Source organism: Nannospalax galili, unplaced genomic scaffold (genome assembly GCF_000622305.1).
Source record: "Nannospalax galili isolate Female #2095 unplaced genomic scaffold, S.galili_v1.0 scaffold709, whole genome shotgun sequence".
NCBI lineage: Eukaryota > Metazoa > Chordata > Mammalia > Rodentia > Spalacidae > Nannospalax > Nannospalax galili.
The window spans coordinates 1,292,206-1,317,288 of NW_008360314.1; the positions used below are offsets into that span (position 1 = coordinate 1,292,206).

General features: G+C 34.2%; 1 protein-coding gene across 7 annotated transcripts in view; it reads left to right on the plus strand.

The window, feature by feature from the left end:
- The first annotated feature begins 255 nt into the window (after window positions 1-255).
- Ccdc102b (coiled-coil domain containing 102B) overlaps window positions 256-25,083 on the plus strand; it is a 129,870-nt gene continuing 105,042 nt past the window's right edge. For 4 of the 7 annotated variants that reach the window (XM_029559533.1, XM_029559537.1, XM_029559536.1 and 1 more), the window contains exons 1-2: window positions 362-598; window positions 2,952-3,044. The gene's annotated coding sequence lies outside the window, so the exon portion shown is untranslated. The other 3 variants (XM_029559534.1, XM_017796069.2, XM_029559535.1) reach the window with 3 other exon arrangements.

Below are 25,083 nucleotides of genomic sequence, written 5' to 3' on the forward strand. Positions count from 1 at the left end.
AATATTAAATATTTTTGAAGATCAGTTGATGAATTTTTCCTTTCTACCCACAGTACACATTTTTAAATGGGTATTCTGGGAAGCATTGGATAACAATACATAAGGGGCATTAAATGTGATTTTATTTGAGTGAACTCACTTGTGTTCCTAAGAGAGAAGTGCATTGGTTTTGATAAAACTTAACAACCAATGGGAGTTCTTTCTGACTTAGTGTGGAGCGTCCTCAGGCTGGGATAATCCTGTTGGCTGGGAGCTAGGGCTGCACACAGAAAAGGATACAGGAAATTCTGTTGTTTATACGTGCCTGCAACAGAGACTCTAGAGCAGCCCTGCAAGCCCAGAGGGTAAGAGTGTTTCATAACCTTGTGGTTTTCTATTTAACTTCTATGCTTTTCCTGCTGGAGCAGAGTGTGTGTTGTTCTCAGAGCAAAAGAAAAAGACAGTTACTTACGAGGTACAGAGCAGAACTCCTGTTGGTGAAGCAGACCTGGCTTCTTTCCTTTCTCTCTCATTTATCTACTCCGGGTGTGATTTATTCTGAGAGCCTGCCATACAATTTACTGTCTTAAAAAATAACTGCATACCAAACAAAACGCAGGTAAGAATTTAAACTCTAAGTTTTGACAGTTGTAGAGTACGTTGATACTGATCCCTTACTTTTTAGTTTTCCTTATATATGAGTTAGTTAATATGTTTAAAATAATCTATTTTCTAACAGTAGGAAGATAAAGGTGTGTCCACTCTCTGCACTTTTAATTTTTGTGAGTATTCATGCTAAATTCATATCACCATTAACAGAAAAGTGTATTTTAAACTTAGCACTAAGTGCTGGTTTTTTTTTTTTTTTTGTTATGTGCATAGTGTGGAGTAAATAAGGACACAAAATAAAATGGGTATTTTACTTGAAAAAACAAAATTGACATTTAAACATACTGACAAAAAGCTACAGCACTAAAGGAAAAAAATTCTCTTAAATCGAATAGCATTTCCTTATGTTTAAGCAAAAATAAATTATCAAAAATGTTAAATTTTTTAAATAATAAGAGAGTAATCCTAAATAAAAAATGCATATTCATAAATTAAGGATTCTATGGTATGGAAGGATATAATTATATTTCATAGTAATCATGTTTTTATCCAAAACACTCTCTTTTTTTAAAAATCATGTGAAGACGGTTTTCATTATCTCTTCTGTGGTAGAGAGTTTTACAAATTTGTGCAAATATATTTTGTTGCTAAGAAACCACCTTGTCATCCATAAATATCCTCACAGATAAATTAAAGGGACTTGAATTCTCCCATTTCCCCATATGTCTGGAAAAGTATTAAATTATTAAAGAATGATGAAGCTAGTGAGATATTTGTATGTTTTGCATGATTTTTGCAATATGGATTTAAAATATCAATAAATCTACTTAAATGTTTTATAAAAGAACTATTGATTTCCCCAAAATCTCTAAACTTGTTTCCTTTTGAAATAATAAATTATTTCATTGTTTCTCTTCGGCTTTAAAGATATTGCCATTGGATTCAATAGTTGCCTAATCTCTGGGACGTGACCTTTTCTGCTTTGCCGTGGGTGTGGCCTCCCAGTTTGTGTGTTTATCTAATCATTGAAGCCACAACGATGACTGTGTTTCTTAAATATATGAAAATGATCTTAAGTCACATCTAGCTGAAGAAGTATCATATTTTGTGCTGATATTTCAAAGTTCATTGAATCCTGCCAAAAAGCATTGAAAAATTTTTTAGCAAGGATTTTAGCACAAAAGGAATATGGGAACTGTTGAAAGAGTCCAACTTCTTGATATGAGTATTGAAAACTTAATGAAAATGGGAAATTCTAAAAGCAAAACAATATTATTTGTAGAAGCAGTTGGCAGAAATGGTTTTGTGGATCAAAGAAATTTAAATCACAGAAGAATATTTATGAATAAATGATTGATTGGAGAATAAAAATATACTTTTATGAGGAGCAGATATTGTGCTTAATAGTTGCAGCAGGAAAAAATTACGGAAGACTTAAAAATTCATAGAGCACTTTTGACCGAACAGTTCATATGATGACGGGAACTGCGAATTTCTGAGAAGAGGTGGACTAAATACACACATCCTCACCACCACTACCATCATCATCCCAAAGAACACACAACAGCATTTCCTAAGGGCAGGATGACTGATGTGCACACTTAACATTTTGTGTCACACTTACATTTTGTTGGACCACATGAAATTCCTTTTAACTGGTGTTCAGAAATGGTAAATGATTTATTTATAGCTATATATGCAGTTAATTTTGGAAACAGGATTCTAAGATATATCTTTCTTGCTGTAGATCTACAATCTAAAATATTGTGCTATAGGAATGTGAATATTGAGAAAGTTAAGCATAATGATTTGAAATGGATCTTGGTATAATAAGGTACAAAGAGGGGATGGCAAGTCCACCTTCCATAGATCAACTCTAATATTTCATAAATTCAAGTCAAATTCAAGTCTATCACATGGCCCACTGTTTTTGTGGCAACATTATGAAGGGACTGAGACCACAATAAAGATTGTAACCCTTTTATTAAGACTTTTCTGTTCATTTATCCAAACTTTCATCACATTATTCTGTTTCCAGTCAAATATGGAGTTACATTCATGTTTTAAATTTTCTTTTATTTCAGTACTTTTAATGAGAAAAAGTCTAGCTTATGCTATGTATGATTATGAGGCTTATTTAGGAATAGATACATATATTATACATACACAAATACACTGAATACACATATAAACATATGATGGTGGCTATGATATATCTTAAAATATTGTCTACCATTTTTCACTGAGACTTATCATTTGAGAAAAACTCTATGTAGGGATACCTTTCTGACATATATGGAAATAGATGAGAATGTTTGAAATGTGTAGACCTGGACACTGACTTATACCTTTTAATTACTTAGTTAATTCCTGAATTGTGGCATGGTCATGCTGTGTGACCCAGATTGGGTTTGAACTTCGAATATTCCTACTTCCACTCCCCAGTGCCTCAATTGGTATGTACTACCACACTTAGCTATGACATTTTAATTAAAAGATCTAGGGCAGTATTCCTATGGTATATACCATAGGAAACGTGCCAATATCTGGTGCCACGTCCTCAGTTGTTATTGAATGTGAACTTGAGAGCTTGGTTTATAAAGGAAAACTGGGTATTTTAGTTGATGACTAAATATTTAATCAAAACTGTATCTTTGTGCATAATTATTAGTATTATTGTATATTTGAATAATAGTTGGGTCGATTTCCTTTTTATTTAAACCAAATGACTGTGTGCAGGAATCTGGAAAAAGAGAACAGACCATCACATAAAATTCTACTGATTGTTCAAGTAAAATGGAATTTTCATGCCTGGAATTAAGTAACTATGAATTATCTTTTGGTAATATTATAGCCCTTGATGTTCTGCCTTTGTTTAGGAATACAGTTGAAACTGATAGTGACTTCAAAAGAGAATGCGGTATGCAAATGTGTTTGCTCAAACATATCATAGAAAAACAAACACAGAAATGGGACCTCTGGAAGAGGATCAAAATCCTCTTAAGGTTGAAGGCATTATAGGATGCTCATTGTCTATTTGGAATGATAAAACAGAGAAGCTAGACTAATGAACCAGGACACCAAGGACAATGTCTTCAGGAGCCCTGCCCTTCAGAAAGTTACATAGTGAATAGAAGGAGCATACAAGTGGGAAGTGTTGCCTTTAAAGGCACGAATTATTCCTTTAAAGACAGAATGTGTGGTTATCGATATTGAGCTATATAGTGGAGCGTGTAAATGAGGGTTGCTTTGATATTTTCCTACTAAGTGAAACAGAAAAGCCAACTTTCTCAAAGAGATGAACTGAGGAAGAAATGAGAAATTTGAAGACAGACATATGTTCTGTAGTAAAACGAGAGGTAAATTGATCAGGAAAATGAACGTTTGGATTGGCAATGCCCGTGCATGATTGGAAGATCAGAATCAAGAATTTGAAGTAAGACAGAAGGTTTGGTTTCTCTAAGTACAATCAGGTGCTAGGTCCACATATGGAATAGGTAGTTGTAGTGGAGTTCCCTATACAAGTCAGGTGGAGAGAATCACGTGGTCACTGATTTTTTTTTTTTTTAAATAACGCACTGTAGACTAGGAAAGGAAGAGAATATGACATATACAAGGTACAGTGAGAAAACAGTAGAATCAACTGACAGGAGGCCTACATTGGGTCAGAGAGGAAAATTATGATGCCAAAGAATGGGATAGTGAGAAAAGCATTTGACATTGTTGTTGGTATAAATGATAGTATGGTGAGGCATTCTCTGTGTAGGACCATCCAGTGCACAGAGCTATGTCTAGGACTATCCAGTACATGCGATCACTAAAATTAATAAGAACTTAGAAGTGAGGTTATGCTAAGGCTACTAAATTTAAAAATATTTCACACATTAAGTTTTTGTCCCTGAAAAAAATCACTATCTTCATAACTTACCCAATGATGTAGCACAATTAGTTAGACTACACACATTTTAATATCACCTCCATGCCAGGGTTCTGATAGCATGCTCTGATAGCACTCACTTGCCTTCTCCACTTACAGCATGCTTCTATTGGTCCTACAAACTCTTTTAGAGGACACTTTTCAGGTAAGGATGAGATCAAGATAAAATTGTCTGTATGTAACAAATGGAAATCCCCATTTAATTTTTACATCTCCTCTTTTGCCCAAGATTTAAATAAAAGTAAAATAAAATTGTATTTAAGGATAATGATTGGGAAATATGAAATGGCAACATTATTCTTGTTCTTTAATTTTTAAAATGGCTAGCATTTTACCAATTACATGTATTTTTATATTCAAGAATTTTTCCATGCTGCCTAAACAGCTTTAAATATATTTTAGTCGTGTTTTTTGAAACCTAAAAGAGAATGTCAAACAGATGTATATAATTTTTGTGACCATTTTACTTTGGTGTTCCTGCAACATTCTTTCTTCTGCATAATGTGACTCTGGCTCAGAATGAAATTTCTTACTTGCTTATATGTGAATGAAGCCATGACTACTTTGTCATATGCTGTATCAGGAGAATCTACTTTTCAGCATATATTGGAAATCATGTTCTGAGTAATCACCTTAAGTTAAAACATATAACCAGAAACTTCTCCATAACAGAGACAGGAATGCTGCCAGACCATACTTTTCTATTTCTGTAACCACTTTCCATGTAAAAGGAAACTCCTTCAGTTTTTGCATTAGAATATTATTAATCGAAGCATAATCCAAACAGCATTTGCAATTTAATGCACCTACTTTAAAAAGGGAAAAGATTTGAGAAATTAAACTTAATGCATTTCACTTAACCAAATATATCAAATATTGTCATTTAAAAATAATATGAAATTCCCAGTCAGATAATTGCCATTTTTATTTTCTATGCTCTGGCTTGCTTTCTGTTCCAGTGGCCATTAACTATGCCTGGCAGGTGATGGCTATATTGGATAGCACTGCTTGTCATACAACAGAATGTACTCACTTGCAATGTGTTCTTCCAGCAACCAAGCATCACCTTTAAGGTATTACTTTTATCTTGTGGTAATCGAGTACACATAGGTTCAGACTGTGTGTGGTATTAAGGTAACACTCTACCAGGCTTTCTGAATATAAGCCAATATTTTCTTATTTTCTGGGTGTTGTCTTGTTTCTATATTTATGTTATCTTTTTTGGGGGAAGTATATAAAATATGGCAGCATTTGAAATGACCAGCATCAATATGTTCTGCTCTTAGTATCATTCGAGAAAATGTAACAATTTATGGACGCTTAATAGTTGTGAAATAAGATTATGTTGAGAAAAAAACATAATTATATGATTCCACTCAATTCTTATTTCTTTTTCATAAATTAAATGACATATATAAATCTCCAGAAACATGAAATATTTAAAAGAAGGAAGGTGAAAATAAACTTTAGGGAAGAGTTAAATTGTGGCATTTTATGGATAGCTTGGGAAAGAAATGAAGGAAAAATATTCATAGAATTGGAGGTTAAAAATAAAAATGACATTTTTCAGCAACATGGGAGTTTAATCTGGTTTTCACTTCTGTAGATTCCCTTGCATGTGGCTTACATTTTCTATTTAAGGGACTGGAAAGTCAGATCTTTTGAGAAATATAAACACTGGTTATTCATTTCCTGTTATTTTGACATTTTAATCCAATTTCATTAGTTTTCATTACTAAGGAAATAAACAACTATGACAGAATAAAAGCAAACAAATGAGAAAGGATTCCAGGGAAATTGGCAATTACAATAGAGAATTCTGCCTCATTGTAAATTGTCGCTCCCCTTCATCCTGTAATTTCCTATGTTAAAGGTCAAAACACAGAAGCTTGAAGACATGAGACGATGACTGGGAAATAGGGTGTTCTATGTTGGAAAAAATTAGCGATTAATTTTTGCCAAATGGAGATGGTTTGTACATGATTTTCCTAATTTATAGCAACTGATTTTCAAATAAAAGAATATTACAGTTTTGTTTTATAAGATCTTTTCTATTCCCTGGGGTTAAAAAAAATCTTATAAATGAAATGTCCAGTGAAATAAACATCTGGAGTTCGTGTTGTTAGAAGTAGCTTATTATTTTATAATCATGTGTGTTTGCTTATATGGCAGGCCTGAAAGTAGATTGCTGATTTATATTACATTAAAATTGAAAGAATTATAACAAAAGATGGTTGATATAATTGATAATATGTTTACAATAGAAGAACCATGGAACATGATGATGATGCTATTAATAGAATGATAATGACTGGGTGACCATAGGCTTTTTATCTTTTTGACAAATAAGGTAGCATTATTTGATCTTAAAAAGTCTGTTATTCTTTCTTTGATATTTTATACCATTTTATATCAGTTTTTAAATATAAAATTGCTCTAAAGATAATTGATATAAAATAATATACAAATTAACATTATTTACATACGCAATCCATTTCACATGCTTCTTTTATATCATTTCACTTTTTATCATGAGAATTAGCATATACTGCCTGAAATTTCTGTTTTTCCTATTTGTGGTTGATAGCTTTCTGATTTCCCAAAAGATTAACCATGAATTTTAAGGAAAATATAATTTTGAAACTTGGGAAATTACATATTCAGTAACAATATTGTTTCCTTGGCATGTCTTTCAATGACATTAATTACAGCATGTAGCTCAAGGACTAAATCTGACTTGCAGTACTTTGGAATTAAACAGGATTTGCAGTACTGCACTTTGAACACATTGCCATAAGTGGGTGGAGGCTGCTGGCTTTTTGGGCTAAATAGAATATTTGAGAAACTTTTAGAAAGTTCACTCCACCCTCAGCCCTGAAATATTTCACTTTCTACAAAAGAAGAAGAATAAAATATGTAAACATTTATATATGGTATAAATCAATAATACTAAAATCAAATATTTAGCTAGTTTGTGTTATAGTTTAAGCAATTGGATTTCTTCAGTTTTACTATATAGTCAAAATAATTAAACTCATTTGAGCATTAACTCCTAGGCAATTTGTACCCCACCCCCAGGCCGCCCCACTAGGTCTTCTAGGATGTGTTTGTGTAACTAAGGCATGGCTTGAATTTCTCAAAATCCTGTCTCAGCCTCCAACTGAAAGGATGACACATATGTGCCACCACAATAGACTACTCTTTCTCTTTCCTAATATACCCTTGAATTTATATAAATTATTTGTTACAGATAATCAAAATGTGCTGCTTCAGTGGCACATAGGAGAACTTGAATAAATATATACTGAATGAATGCATGAATGAATTATAGGTTCAAATATTGATCCTACCTTAACAAAGTGCAAAGTGAGTAGCTTCTATTGCCTATGTTTGTATTCTCAACAAAATGGTCATTGGAACACGTTATTTTATATACATTTGTCAGTTTATTTGTCTTTTGTTTAGTTTCCATGAGTTGTCAATGTATTTTTAACGATGACAATAGAAGAAAAACAAAGGCAAATGAGTATAGGAAGTTAAAAATTTGCAGCTAGTATAGCTTACCTTTTTATATATTCAATATTGAGTAATTTAGTTGGTATAATGATTGTTTTATTAAAATTTGGAGAACCAGAAGACTTACATGTTGTATCTTAGGGCAGAATAGAAAGTTATATATATCTTTGACTTAAAAATTATAAACAAGCTGGGCGTGGTGGCACATGCCTTTAATCCCAGCACTCGGGAGGCAGAGGCAGGTAAATCTCTGTGAGTTCAAGGCCAGCCTGGTCTACATAGTGAGTTCCAGGACAGCTGGGGCTACAGGGAGACCCTGTCTCAAAAAGATAAAAAAAAAACTTACAAAAACAAAAATATTACAATGAAATTGATAATAGTATTACACATTTGTATTATAAATATCTATCTTAGATAAATTTGAATCCTTTGTTTTTCTTTTAAAATAATATTTTTGCTTATTCATTGAAAATTTTATGCATGTATACAATATATCTTAGTCATACTGACTCCCACTCTGCCCACTGTAATTCTCCCAGGACCTTACCACCACCTCTCCCTCTTAACTTCATGTCTTCATTAATTTAACTTTTTATTAATTTTATTATTTTATTTTAACCTAATGAATCCAATTAGTGCTGTCCTTATGTGTGTGAGAGCATTCTATGCAGTTGCAGATGACCTTGAATGTCTGATTCTCTTTCCCCCACCTCCCAAGTGCTAGTATTACAGTTATATGCTAGCATGATTGATTTCGATTTTTGAAATGTGAATATACATATTTAACTCTAAGCGGATGTTTGTACAATTTTCATAGAAAAATATTCCTTCTGAGGATTAACACAGAGATTGAATGTTGACATTTCTAAGCATGTTGAATTAGTTTGATGATCCAAGATGGAAAGCTCAGCTCTAATGAGAAGGGGAATGATGGTTTTATCTGTGATGAGGACTTTGGACTTACTCCTAGGAATAGCATGAAAGTAATAAAAAGCATTTCAGTAAAGATGGAATAGTAAAATGAAACAAGAAGGGTTTCCCTTCAGCTGTCCTGTGAGTACGTTACTGGAAGGGGGGACAGCTACAATCTGTGCCAGAAAAGTACTGTTGAGAGGACAGTGCTTGGACTGAGGTAGCTGAGATCAGAGAAGTCAATACTAATGAGGAAATTTTAGAAGTCAAAATGCACAGAAATAATGGTAAGTCTGGCTTCCAGACTTAAGCATAAAGGTGGGTAATAAAAAAAAATGCCTTTAATCCCAGCACTCGGGAGGCAGAGGCAGGTGGATCTCTGTGAGTTCAAGGCTAGCCTAGTCTATGTAGTTAGTGAGTTCCAGGACATCTGGGGCTGCAGGGAGAACCTGTCTCAAAAAGACCCCCTCCCCAAATGGACTAAACCAGTTAATTTTTGTGCAATGAGAAATGTGGACATCTTTCCCCCCAAAAATCCCTGTAACAGCAAAATCATTCACACTTTCTTTCTATAAATAAAGAGAATGCATTCTGTACTACAATTTCTAGAAGATGCAGAAATTTTTTCCTTCATTTTGACAGGGAATATTCTCTAATGCTACAAATTTGTCTTTGCCGTTCTTTTTTACCTTACTCTTTTCTGTAATATATTTTAAACACTGTTAGTCAAAAAGTCATGGTGGCAAATGTCTGTAGTGCCAGCATTGGGAGGAAGAAGCAGGCAGATATTTGTGAGATTTAGGCCAGTCTGGTCTACAAAGTGAGTTGCAAGCTGACTGGGGCTATGGGAGACCCTGTCTGAAAAACCAAACCAAACCAAACCAAAAAAAAGATTATTAATTTTATGGCATCTTAGTCAATAAACTGACTACCTAAATTGAAATAGACTGGTTTATCAAGTAATAATGTGCTTAGAGACCTGGATGCTTAATCCATTCTTTTTAGCATCATCATAGGAGTTTCAACCTAAAATGCAAGTCTTCAATCAATGTATTTAGATATTACTTAAGATTATCATGTAGGGGCTGGAGAGATGGCTCAGTGGTTAAGAATACTGGTTGTTTTCGCAGAAGACCTGGGTTCGAATGCCAGCACCCACATGGCAGCTAACAACTGTCCATACCTCCAGTCCCAGGGGATCTGATAGCCTCTTCTGACCTCTGCAGGCATTGAACGACATGGGTGCACTTACCCACATGCAGGCAATACACGCATACACACACACACACACACACACACACACACACAAATAGTTCTAAATAAAAAATATAACAAAAAGATTATCATGTATTGTCATATTTATAATGTAAATCTTAACACATACAGAAGTGTGTGTGTGTGTGTGTGTGTGAGAGAGAGAGAGAGAGAGAGAGAGAGATTTTTTTTCTCTATATATATTTGCATTACATCCAACCAGAGAGCTTTCTTGTTGCCAAGGAAGTACAGCAGAAACAATGGAAGAATGCTGCTTGATGGCTTCATTGCAGGCCTATGCTTAGCTAGCTTTCTTACAGAGTCCTGGACCACGTGACCAGGGAATAGCACTGCCCACAGTGAGCTGGGCTCTCCTATGTCAATCAATAATCAATACAGTGCTGGTTTCTGGCCCACACTCTGCCTTGCTCCAAGGTTCATGGTTAGCTACCTTCTTCAGTACAATACCACCTTACTAGAGATGATACCACCCACAGTGAACTGGGTGGGCCCTCCTACATCAATTAATCAACAATCAAGACAATTCTCCAGAGATATACCCACAGTCCAATCTGTTCTAGGCAATTCTTTAATTGAGACTCTTCTTTCCAATGACTCTCAGCTGTCAATTTGATTGTTAAAGCCAAACAGGACAGTGATTGAATATCATCTGTCCCACACCTCGCACTGTCTTTTGTTTAATTACCAATGGCTTATAGGAGCAGCATTATTCAGCCAGGCAGGACATCTCCCTCTAACTATAATTTATTTATTTATTTATTTAATTTTTTTTTTATTTTAATTAAAAGAAGCATTTCATTTTGATTGTTAAAGCCAAACAGGACAGTGATTGAATATCATCTGTCCCACACCTCGCACTGTCTTTTGTTTAATTACCAATGGCTTATAGGAGCAGCATTATTCAGCCAGGCAGGACATCTCCCTCTAACTATAATTTATTTATTTATTTATTTAATTTTTTTTTTATTTTAATTAAATTTTTTTTTTTTTTTTTTTTTTTTTGGCTTTTTGAGACAGGGTCTCCCTGTAGCCCCAGCAGCATCTCTATCATCCTGAGATCTCCATTATAACTTAGACTGCACCATCACAGCTTCTTAACAGTGATCTCTTTGGGCCTCCTTGTAGGAACTGTTTTCCAGCTTGGAGACAGGTAAATGTTTGTTGGCACTGAGGTCAACAAAAGATGCTCATATTCCTGCTCAGCCTTTCAGCACTAACTAGGAAACTCAAACCAAAGTGCAAGACACTAATCTTTGTCAATGTTAGGAAGAAAATGGTGGGGTTTTTCTTTGTGTGTATGTGGTATGTAAATGTGTGTATGTGTGTTTGCATGTGGGTTAGAGCACATGTATGTGAGTGCATGTATGTGCCTACATGTGGAATCCTGAAGTTGATGGCAGTATTTTCTTCAGTTGCTCTCCACTTTATTGAGACAGGGTCTCTCAGTGGGACTCAGAGCTCACCAATATGACTAGTCTAGCTTGTTCTGGAAATCTTGTCTCTGCCTCCCAGCTGCTTGGACTATGAGCAGCTACCACATCTGCCAGCCTAGGGATCCAAACTCTAATCCTCATGCTAGCAGAGCTGGTGCTTTATCCACTGAGTCATATCCCTGACCCTGATGAGTGTTACTGTTATTTATTTTTTAAACATGGATTATGGCCTTATGTCATTTTGATGGTTAGATTTTTCCATCTTACAATCATGCTTTTTAAATTTTTCTAATTTTTTTCCAGATACTGTATTAAACTTTAAATAAAAATTGAGGCCCAGGTTTAATGCAAAGCCTTTGTTTTCTCCAGGATGAGTGTGGCCAGTTTCCGTATGATGCAAACATCCAGATACACTGGGTATCCTTCCTTGATGGGCGCCAGAGAGTTCTCCTTTTCACAGATGATGTTGCTTTGGTTTCCAAAGCACTTCAAGCAGAAGAAATGGAACAGGCTGATCATGAAGTAGCCTTGTCTCTCCACAGTCTTGGGCTCTCACTAGTTAACAATGAAAGCAAGCAGGAGGTTTCATACATTGGAATCACCAGGTATTTCAGAAGGAAGATAAGACTCCAGAAATCTTTAAAACACTTTGAGTTCGTAATACCTAGTTTGATGAGAGTATAAGCAAATTGCCATTCCGAATTGATGTACTGTACATTCATTCAGTGGAACTTAGTAAATAATTGTTTAGACTGCTAGCTGAAAGTCCCAGAGATGAAAGTGGACTAAAGTGCTGTCTTTGTTTTTATTCATGGTCAATTAGTGGAGCAAAGAAAGTAAACTTCTTTCCCACTTCCCCCCCTTTCTTCCTTACTAATATCCTTGCTCCTATGATTTATTTTTAACATAATTTTTAAAGTGGCTTACAAAATAGTAGGTACCCAAAATGCTTTTTCATTTGAAAAATTCCCTATTCTTCTCAATTCCCCAATCCTACCAGTTAGCTCCCCCGACTGCCCCATTATTTATTAAAAAATTTCACCCTAAACTCTATTTTCATACCTTTAATAGAATATGTAGATTGTTCTGTGACATAAACGGTGTTTTAACTTTTCTATATTACAGCTCAAAATGTTAATATTTCATATGGGTTTTTATGGTGACATCACAATTAAATTAGCTTTATCATGTATTGGTTCTGAGGTTTTAACTCCTTACAAGTTAAGCTTCTTAGACCACCAGTTCAGAATATTATGAGGAGCAGGCCATTTCCTCATTCTCTCACTTGCTTCTTCATGTCTTTGATTTACACCCTCACACCCACATTCTGGATAAACACACATGTCAAAAATATGTTTCCAACAGGCTTGCAGATTCCAAAGAGATGAAATATGATCTACTTGCTATGTCCCAAATGGCACACAGAAACAGAGCTTCACGATTCAGTACCATCCTCTTTTCAAACTGAGATTTCTTTCAGTTCACCCCAAATTCTTTAACTGAATACCCTGTAAGTTCTAGTTACTGTGAGAACCAAAACAAATGAAGTGCAAGCTCTAAATTTAAGAATATGTAGACTGGTAAGAAAAGCCAGTGTATGTGATGGGTTGAGGACTTCTTTCATTGCAAGTTTTGTACACAAACTTCATTTTCTCAATTTTTATAGGCACAAAGTCGACTTATTTTTATCTAGTCTGTGTACTTCACCACTGGAAGTGGAAGATAAGAGTGGATGACAGCGGTAAACTAATGTAATAGAGCAAATTACACCTATTTATATGGAATCTGTGAAAAGTCCATTCTGTTTGGATGAGAACCAAGGAAAACAAGTTGAGTTGTTTGCCTGTATCATTTCACTTGGAGTGGGATTATTTACATTTTTACACCCTATTATTTTTTTCTCTTTAAGTGTTTTGCTTGCTAAATTTTTAAATTTTTTTTTTTAATTTTTGTGTATTTTATAAAGAATATCTCAAACAATCTTAATCATTTTTATGGCCCCATCCCCACCGGCATGCTCCTACAGCCTCCCCACTGGAACCATATACTCTGTCATCCATATTAAGGTCCAGTGTGCCAAGTCAGTGCCCCTAGATGTTTCCTTGTGCAAGTCCGTCCACTGGGGTCTAGGTAGCCTATCTAGAGTCTCTTGTTTTAGGAAGATCAGCTCTTCCTCACCCAGTAGTAATCAGCTGCCAATGTTTCTTCAACTAAGATTGGGGTCTGCTGTTCATTTCCCCAGTTCTATGCTGGGTTTTTATCTGCCTGAGTTTGTATGGGACTTTTGTATGCTGACAGCATTGTCATTGAATTATATGAACAGGTTCTCAGGAGCTTGTAGGCTCTGTTTTCATATGGTCATGAACCTCTTCTCTGGCTCTTACAATCTTTCCGCCTCTTCCGTGATAGCCCCTGAGCTCTCGGTGGTGAAGTTTAATATATGAGTCCTATCCATGGGCCAGCAATCTGCAGACTCTTAATCTTTATGTTTTGGTCATTGTGACCTTTTGTGTTCCTGTCCCTTTGTTGCATGAGAGATCTTCATTAATGAGAGTTGACTCATTAGTGTTGTCATCATTACCCCTGTTCTATGTTCTGTGTGCCTTAGGTGTAGAAGTTACATTGTAGATGTTTCACTTAGGCCTGGGAAATTCATAGAAAATGTCTGTTTGTGACCAGTTGTGGTACTTGGTAATAGTCTCCACCAATGCAAAATAAGCTTTTTTGATGACTGATAAATGGGGTATTTGTCTATAAATATAAGGATACATATTTTGCACATAGAAAGAATTTACATTAGTCTAGGGATGTGACAGTCTTGGGGTTTTCGCTAAGATCTATGACCTCTCCAGCCGTGTGTATTTGGTTATGTTTACACACCATACTTGAGATCCTCCTATTGAGTAGGCTTTTAGTCCAATTAGGTAGCTGTTGATTGCCCCCAAGAAAAAGTACCACTACTGCATGACTGCTGTGTGCTGTGCTGGCCATTGATGTGGTGTTGGAATATTGATTGATGTTTTCCCTTGGTACCTTCATATTGTTCTTCAATTGCTTGCTATATTTTATTAATCTCTTTTCTTTTAATTTTATTTTTGCAGATTTTTTTATTTCCTAAAAGTTGGGCATAAAATAAAATGCATTTGTTGAAAGAGCTCATTCTTGGGAAAATGTACCTTAACTATCTCTGAAATTTTGGTACTAGTAGTAAGAAATGAATGTACATTGATTTTGATTTTATAGTTTGCATCAGATTATAGTCGCATATTCAACAGGTACACAATGGGAACTTTATCTATTAGAAATAATTATAAAAGGATAGCTACCATCTATTGAATATCTGCACTGTGTCTTGAGTCTGGCAATCTGTCTATCATTTATCTAGTATCTATATCTGTAGAATGCACATGTGCATATATGTTTTTCATGTATATATTATAAATACAAGTATATATGTTATACATGATACATATTTGATATATGTATAACTGTAATATATAATATGTTGTATTTTTATGTGAAACTAAACTGATGTGATAGCTGTAATATTAATCTTTTTTTCTAAAAGTAAGTGTAGGAACATTAAATTCCCTGGGGTCTCATTCTTGCTACAAACTTTAGTCAAATTCCATTTTACTCTAATTTTCATTTGTTCACATTTCATAGTTTGAGGAAATAATAAAGCTTATAGAAAAATTTCTCTTAAAGAGTTACCAGTAAAATCCACAATAATGTCTAAAGCAGCACAGAATATAGAAAGTATGTTTGGCTGCCTTGATGTGTGGTAATGAGAAACAAACTGTTACGTTCAAGGTAATAAGAACAAGATGGCTATGACGAACAAGATGCTCTTGCATGTCATATTGTTTTACCTCTGGAATCAAGAAAGTAGTGATTTTATAAAGTTAGAGTCCCAAAATTGTCAGATTATTACTGTGTTGCTTTCTTAGAAAAAAATATAGAAAATATAAAATGTTATGTATATTTTCATACTTTATTTAGTTAATTTTATGCATATGAGCACATGCCTACATGTATGTATGCACACCATATGTGTGTCTGGAGCCCTGTGGTCAGAAGAAGGCATCAGATCCCCTGGACCTAGAGTTATAGATGGTTGGGAGCCATGATGTGATTGCTGGAAACTGAACTCGGGTTCTCTGGAAGAGCAGCAAGTGGTTTTAACTGCTCAGCCATCAGGCCTATAGCACTTAAAAATGTTTAATTTCAGTTTGTCGCTTTATGAATTGTTTGATTCACATAATTATATTTACTTAATTTTAATTCTTTTCACTTGAAATAATGCAGATTAAATATATATTTAAATATTTTTATGAATTGATATTTCAAAAAATGTATTTTGACATCCCCCCCAGCAAATTCATGTTTTCTAATATTATTTGCCTTTTTAAAGGCGTAGCAAGTCTTGTCTGTGTTTCCTAAATGCTCTTGGATGTGAGTCTATCATTTGAGTCTGGTCAAACAACAGAGCATCACACCAGTAAGGAAAACTGGCTCTCCCTCTCCCAGCACCCATCAATTACCAATAATAGATCCTTAACTAGGACTGGGACTTCCTTCCTACCTCTTCCGTCCATGCTGGGCCCTTGTCTTGCTTGGGTTTGCACAGGTCTGCACATTCTGTCTTAAGTGCTGAGGGTTCATATTTGCTACTACCATGTGGTGTCCAGACAGCACAGTTTTTTTGTATTCATCTGCCACCTCTTACAATTGTTCCAACCCTCTTCCACAATGATTCCTTAGCTTTGGAAGAAGTTGGTGGGATATATGTAGTCCATTTAAGGCTGAACACTTCACAGTCTTCTTTTCTGTGCATGTTGATCAGTTGTGGGTCTCTATGTTAATTGTCATCATCTACAAGAATAATCTCTCATGAGAGCTGAGAGATACACTAATCTATGAGTATAACAATAAGTCATTATTATTTAATACTATGTCAATTTGACAGAATGATAGCTGTAGGCTCTCCCTTATGGCCTATCACATGATTAGCCACAGATTCTTAAGGCCCTGATAAGACTACTAGATATGGGCTCCCTTTTGTGAAGCAGTCCTTAAATCCAGTTAGAAGGTCATTGGTTATATCCAGAAAATTCATGGCATTGTTGCACCAGTGGACATATTTTGCCAAGCTAGCTGTTACTACAGCTCACAAGGTTAACAGCTGGGTAAGGTTTATATATACCTTTCTCTGCTAGTAACAAACATAGTACCTTCTAATACTGTGAAAGCTAGCCAGCAGAGATGACGCTCTGAGGTTAGTACCAGCTTGAGTTTTTCCTTGTTTGTTCTGCAACTCCTTGTTTGTTTAGGTATGTAGTGTCTTCAGCAATAGGGCTTTACTATCAACTTCTGGTGAGTAACCAAGTGTAATGGCAATAGCCAGTATTGTTTGAGGCTATAGGGGATCTCTCTTGTCAACAACTCCAAAAGAGGGAGCCCATTCCTGGCATTGAAATTTTTCATTTGCAAGTCTGTGGTACCTAGTAGGTCTGCTGAGTCCACGTTCTAGGTAGCTACATTTAAACTCTTCGCAAGTTGTATGTGTTTATATTGAAAGATGCTTCTATAATAGGTTTCCATATGACTTTTTCAGAAGTTCTTTAGTGTTAGTTTTCCCTCCTCTTACTCTGTCTTCCACCCTACCCTCCTATTCCTCATCCCATTAAACCTGCCTCCTAGTTCCATTATATCACTGCATTCTGTTTCCCCTCCCTTGAACCAGGCCCATGACCATTTATTAGTTTAATGATCACTAAGGAATTTTCAAATGAAACATATCTGCTTATGAGAGAGAATATGCAATGTTTGTCTTTCTGGGTTTGGGTTACTTCAAGATGATTATTTCCACTTTCATCGCTTTATCTGAGACTTCATATTTGTTTCTCTTAATAGCCAAATAATATTCAATTATTTAAATGTACAATACTTTCATTATCAGCTGGTGGACATCTAGTGCAGATTATCTTAATGCATTAAATAAATTGCAATATGGACTTGTATTTTACATTTTATTCATAAATTTTTGAGAAACTTTTATTTTACCAAAGATTGTTAGAAACTGAAAGAAATTTGACTTTTTATAAACAAAATGAACAAAAGGAAATCAATATTGGAATTAAACTGTTTTCCAAAATGTCATTTTTACCCTTTCCATATTATAGTTTAGAAACTGAACAGCCAAATACTTATCTTCATTCTCTCTTCTTTTATCCCAACATTTTGGAAATGGAAATGAAAGAGGTGGTTATATTTTCTTTTAATTTTTCTTAGTTCAATTACCTTGGGTTGTTGATCATTATTTTGAAACAGACCCAGAAAACCTTTATGCCTATCTATTGGAATTAAACATGCTTATAAATGCAAGAATGATTGCTGAATGAAAACGCAATCAAGAAATGATGAGCGCTATGTACACAAGGGTAAGCACAGGGCAGTTGACTGATCTGTCCTGTGTCTGGTAAGGGCTGGACAAATCATTTGCTTGCTGATACTCATGCATCATTGCCATTAAAAGAAAGCACTTCTGTTGATGAAAAATATGAGCTAATTATTTAGTGGGTATTGATTTCATATGACAAGGATATTGTAGAGAGTGTTAGTAAGGTGAAATAGGTAAAACATGAATTAACTAACAAGATATGTCTCCTGGTGCAGAGTCAAACTGGGACAAATCCAAATTTTAAAATAAATATGTGTGTCATATGACCAAATTTTATCATTCTTTAGGGTGAAATTATTGAGAATTCTTACATTTTATGCCCATTCAAAATCTCTAAATGAATTATAGTAACAAATACAACTAACTGAGACTCCCTGAGTGCCCTGGAGGAGCAGATCTCTGTTGAAATAGAGCTGCTCTGCACTATGATGAGGACCAGGAGCCGCATGGATGCAGCATGCAGGTGCACTGGGTTTTCTTTTGAGTGACTAAAACATTCTCACTCTTTAATACTTTGACCCTGACCACAAAGAAAATAAGTTGTCCTCCCTCTTATGGTGGGGTAAGGTCCGTTTGACCTGGGAACATGCATTGCTGGATTGCGAAGATATTCTTTTTTCATGTGTATCTCCTTGACTGATCATGTTTCCTGACAACAGGAAAGCAGAATAAATATAATTGGGAAGGCAGTGCTTATAAACTGTTTCCTAATTATATAAATATATAATGAGATTTATTGTTGATGGCATATTAATAAAATGAAACATATACAGATCAAGGATTATTTTTTTAAAAAGAATATACTGATGTAACTATCACCAGAACCTTAACATTCTAGAAATTGCTTTCATGCCTTCTTGCCATTATCACTCTATCCAAACGCAAGCACTAATCTAATCTTCAGCTTGAGTTGCTGTATCTTCTTTTAAGTTTACTATAAATGAAATCATACAGAATAAATTCTTTTGTGCCAGCTCTTAAATACAGCACTGCTTGTGAAATTAGCCAATATTTAGCAAGAGTCCATTCATTTTTCTTATGAATTATTGAATTGCATTCCAATGGAAATATTATGAATCTATTTTAAATTCACTGGAAATGGATACCTTAAATTTTAAGCTGCTAAAAATAATGTTGCTATGGTAATTCTTTTAGGTAATTCTTGTCATTGTGGTTTTAATTTACATTTCCAGCATAATTGGTGGTAAAAGAAAATTCCACTTATTTTTCCCTATGTGAGTATTTTCTTTTCATCAAATACATTTTCAAGTTTGTACATGTTATTTAAAAAACGTTTTGTTAACTTTACTTGTTAATTCCCAAATTTATGAATCCTCGGTGGATACATTCATAGCTAATACATTTTTTCAAGCTATTGTTCCTGTTTTAATTCTATTGATAATATCTGCTCATATATACATAAATTCTGAGGTTAAGCACAGTTCAATTTATAAATAATTTACTTTGTGGTTAATGTTTAGAATCTTGTTTGAGCAATCTGTCTATTGCCATGTCAGGAGTGGTTTTACTTAGTGAACCTTCTGGATTTAAAAAAAAATTATTTTTGGTCTTATATTTTTAGGTGAGCACTGTCTTTGGCTCTGATTTTGTTTTTGTTATAGTGTAGTGGTTAGTTTTATGTGGATATATGATTGAGGTTCCACTTTTGTTGAAAAGGGGAAAATTAGTTTGCATCTTGTCATACACCAGGTCTAGAGATGTATGTCTGCACTTGAGCTCTGTTTCTCTTCCGTCAACCTGTTTGTCCTTCTTTGTGGCTTTATCTTATTGTCTTACTTTCTGTAGCTTTATATTGTTTTAACATATTCTAACTTTGTTGCCATTTAAAGATTTTCCTTGGCTTTTATTATTCTTTACATTTCCAAATGGATGGTAGAATCGGCATGTCCACGGTGACTTTCTCACATGAAGCCATGAAAGGAGACTGAATATTTTAAAGTGCTGAATGAAAAGATCCACCAAGGACAAACACTATGCCTGGTGAAACCATCCATCAGAAAGGAAGGAAATAACTACACCCCATGAAAGAAACCTAAAAGACACCACAGTCTATTCTTAAAACTTGTTAACAAGAAACTCTTTAAATAGAAAATAATTTTAAAAAGAAACATCTTAATGCATCAAGATTTAAGGAAGAGCAATTGTATATAAAAACAAACATAATACACATATGTAATTATTGAAATTAGCATTATAAAGTCATTTTATTACCCAAAAAGTGATAACTGATAATAGACAATGTAAAAGAGCCTAAATAGAAGTACACATTCCATACTTCACTCTACAGGAGGAAGTACTGATTCCAGTAGACTATGATAACATATTTGCATATAGTACATCATTGCCCAGTATGAACTTCAAAAAAATTCATGCAAATGGCATTAAAAAAATCTTCCTGTAACAAACAGGAAAGCAAAGTAGAAAAGTAGAAGTGAGAAACAGAGGAAAACAAAGAGAAAATGATAATGAAGCAGACTGAAGTTTTAACATATCGATAATTACCTTAAATTTAAGTGGCATAACAGCCCAAATAAATGTCAGAAATTCATAGAGTTGAGTAACACCCAAGCTCCCCCCACAAACAAAAGCAAACATGAAAAAAGTTATATACTCTTAAGAATTGTAGGGTTAGAGAAATAGCTCAGCAGTTAAGAATGCTTACTGCTCTCCAGGGGACCCAAGTTTGATTACCAGCACCCATAACCACCTGTAAAGCCAACACTGGATGCATGTGCACAAACACACACAGCACACATAACTTAAAAATAATAAAGTAAATATTCATAGAAAGACACTGGCATCCTCAAATTATGAATTTATATTGTCATCTACGACCAATAAAGTAATAGGAAATTGAGGAATGCAAAAATGTACTAGGGAAAACTAGTTTTGGAAGGATTCAGTCATTCAATTAATGCCAGAGTAGTCACTTGAGAGGAATAAAACAAAATAATGCAGAACAAACACCATAGAACTGCTAAGGAAAATTTCATAGTGACTATAAAATCAAACAATAGAAAGGTGTAATGGTCCCTAATTTAGGCCATATAACATTATTCTTTCTAAATGCATGAAGGTGAAACTTAAACTTAAAAATAAACAAGTAGAAAACTTAGTTACAGACTTCAATAATCTCACTCAGTAGTTTATAAATCTTCAAGATAGAAAAGCAACAAGGATACAGCTATCTTTAGAAAAAAAACCCACTGAATGTAATTGTCATATATTTTATATGCATATATATTACAATTTCAGAACATATATATATAGTATGAAACTCTGTGTAACTTACATTAAGACAGATAATATGCCATCCTCAAACACATCTGCAGCCAGTTAAAAAAACTGAAGTTACACAGATCATGTTTTCTTACTTAATGAAATCATACTGGAAATTAACTTCACAGAGTTAAAAGAAGAAATGTCTACAAAGAATCAGAAAACAGCCAAGAGATATCTAAATAGTTCATTGGTCAATGATAAATTCTTTAATGAAGGATATTCCTAGTTGAATAAAATGAAAATACAACACATCAAACCATAAAAGGACAGTGAAAATTCAAAGGAAGCTTGTGCATTAAACCCTTACATTTTAGAAACAAACAGGTCTTGTACATGTCTACTTCATTTAAGACTATACAAAACTTAAAAAAAAATTACAAGAAGAGTAAAAAAGTGGTGTTTAGTTACCTTGGAGTTCCATGTAAAGAATCAACATGTTTGAGAAATGACAATATCTCCATGCCTGTTTTCATTTTATGCCGAGATAATTTATTTTCACCAGGGTTAATTTATGAAGGTCACAGAGACGTCAAATGCAAGTCAGAATTCAACTGTTGTCTATGTGGTTTCAAATGTCTTTCCACTACATCATGTCTAGAAGCCCAAATAATGGCCCTTTAAAGACGTCCCTAACATTCACCTCCAGAAACTGCAATATGCTACCCTACAGGGTAACCGAGATTTTGAAGAGGTGTTTAAGTCAATCATTCTGAGTTGAGATTATTATCCTGCATTATCCAGGAAGGGGAGGTGTGATGAGAGAAGGTTCAGGAAAAATAGGAAGTTCAGCTGCAGTGTGAGGAGATATGAAGAGGGTTGCAAGGATGCAGGAATAGGCATTGAGACATGGGATGACAATCCTATACAGATTTGAGAAAAGGTGGTTTTTTCTGGTTTTCCTAATCTTGTAATATTTTGGAGGCATGCTGGTCTCACAAGTTTGGCCTTTCTTTATTCCAGGAAAATAAAACTACATCGCCCCCCCCATCATCTTTACTAAGTATTCCATGTAACATTTGGAGTGAATTGGCAGAAGTAAGTTTCTAAAGGTCTTTGTGCTCTGATTTACATTTTTATCAAAAGTAAATTTTACTCTCTGGTATAAATATGATCATCACTATGCATAAAATTAAATTCCAGATCATATGAAAGAAATGAAATTTAACAATATAGAAACCTATATATATGTGTGTGTATATATATGTGTGTCTACACACACACACATACACACACACACACACATATTACAAAATTTGTAATTTAGAATTTAAGGCTTTCCCTTAGGTTTTTGATGTGAGAAACATTTTAGCCAGTTTGGATTTGATGCAAGAAATGAACTGTTGGGAAAACATAATAAAAATAAATTTTGTTTTGATTAAAAATTATTATAGCTTTTCAAATATAAATATGACAATCATTTGGAGTGCACTTTTCAAACTTGGCTTAGGAATCTTCAAAGGAAATAAATAGGAAAGTTGGCATAGTTAGTGGTTTTTCTCACTGGAACTTTATGCACACAATCTTGGAAAACTTTGATGAAGTAAATCTTTTTTAAAAAATCTGTAACTTGGGGATTGGTTATATGGCTCAGTGTTTAAGAGCTCTGGTTGCTCTTGCAGAGGACCTGGGTTTGACTCTCAGGACCCACATGGCACTCTATAACTCTTCGGAAGGGCATTGAATGACACAGGTCCACTTACATACATGCTTAACACTCATACACATAAAATAAGCAAAGAAATTTTTACAAAAATTAAAAGCGAAACCTTTAAAATTTTTAGTAAATGCATAGGTTTTAAATAAAGCAAGAAATCGTGTGTATAAAAGCCAAATCTTTAAAAGCATAGCTCTTCCTCATTTCTACCACCTTTGTCATGGACCTGTGCTTGGAATTATTTCATAGTGTGATTCATTCCTGTGTTATAAACTGAGAACTATAATTGAAAATATTTGTTATGTGCTCTTATTTTGTTTGGCTCATATCTCATTATGGAAATTCTTATAGTGTGATTGTTAATCTCCCTGAGGTCATAGATGATAATATTTACAAAGTAATATAAATTCCACTCTCAGTTATCTGTTCAACTTTAGACAATGGTAGAACATTTGACCTAAGCTGTATTATTTATTTATCATAAGAGGACTAAACTATTATTTGTCATAAGCTGTGCCTTCTATCAGCTAAAGATATTCTTGCATAAAGATAAGATTCTATAGAGTGCCATAGTTCCAATGTAGCTAATATCAGTTTCATTTTTGGCTCAGGGATGTTTTGACTTATTATTTGTCGTGTTTAAATTGTATTACATTGCACATAAATAAAAATTGTGATAGTTTGTGGTTATGCTCTCTGAAATCTTGAAATGAATAAAAGCTTTTAAAATGCTGATGTAGTCAAGTGGTCTTTTTTATGCAGTAATAAGTAACCTAGATTATCAAAATACTTAAGTAAAACAAATACAATTAAGCTGGTAAGTCTAATATTGGTTTATATCTCAAAATTCTTCAACTTGTATGAAATTTCCGGGATACTTTGATCTTTCTTTCTTGAACTAACTTGGCACTTCAAGTATTAAATAAGACTGGTTAAATAATGCATCCAAGAAATTCAGTTATTAGAGCCTAAATTTGTACTTGGCAGGGAAAGCACTCTAAAGACTTCAAGTTGATGTTTCTGCCAAAAATCAGGAATTTTATTTTTTCCAGATTTATTAAAATTATTCATTGGCACCATATAAAATCTGTTGTAGACTTTGGATCTGCTTTTGTTTCTTTATTCATTTTTTCCAGTGAGGCTAGATGATTCACCTTCTGTTTCTGACCTATATGATTAGTATTTTCATGTCCAATTTTATCTTCTTACAGTCTAGTAAACTAATAACTTCATGATTCCACATGGAGAATTTTTTTGCAAGTATTCTTTAATTGAAGTCAAATTAGAGTTTTCAATAAATACTAGGGTTTTCTTTTTTTGTTTTCAAATAATTTTTACTGAAAACCTCAGCTAAAGGAAAGATAACAGATTCCTTTGAAACTGAAAGTTTGCTGCTGCAATGGTAGGTCATAGGATGAGATTAAAAGGACAGAAAAGGAAGCAATGAAAAAACAGTTAACAAAAGACAGTACTTGCTGTATGATTTTAACATCAGTTCTTCAAAATAAAGATGATGTCTATGTGAAAAGATCACGCAATTCACAATTTCGTGACAAACATAAATATATAAATAAGTCTTTAAATTGCTTTCATACTATACTGCTTTGGGAAGAAAAACATTTAAGCTTTTATATAATTGGCACTGTCCAAATTTTCTTTATACTATTTCCCTCCTAGTTTTTGCAATTTTTTTTTACCTTTTTATAATCCGAAATATCTTGTTTTAAGAAATATAAGCTGTAATTAGCCATATGTTTTATCATAGTGTGAAATAATGTAGTATTTGGGGCTGGAGAGATGGGTCAGAGGTTAAGAGCACTGGCTGCTTTGGCAGAGAACCTGGGTTCAGTTCCCAGCACCCACGTGGTAGCTAACAACCATCCATAACTCCAGTTCCAGGGTATCTGACACCCTCTTCTGACCTCCATGGCACAACACAAGTACACTTACATACATGTAGGCAATGCACACTCATAAACATAAAATTACAATAATAAATTAT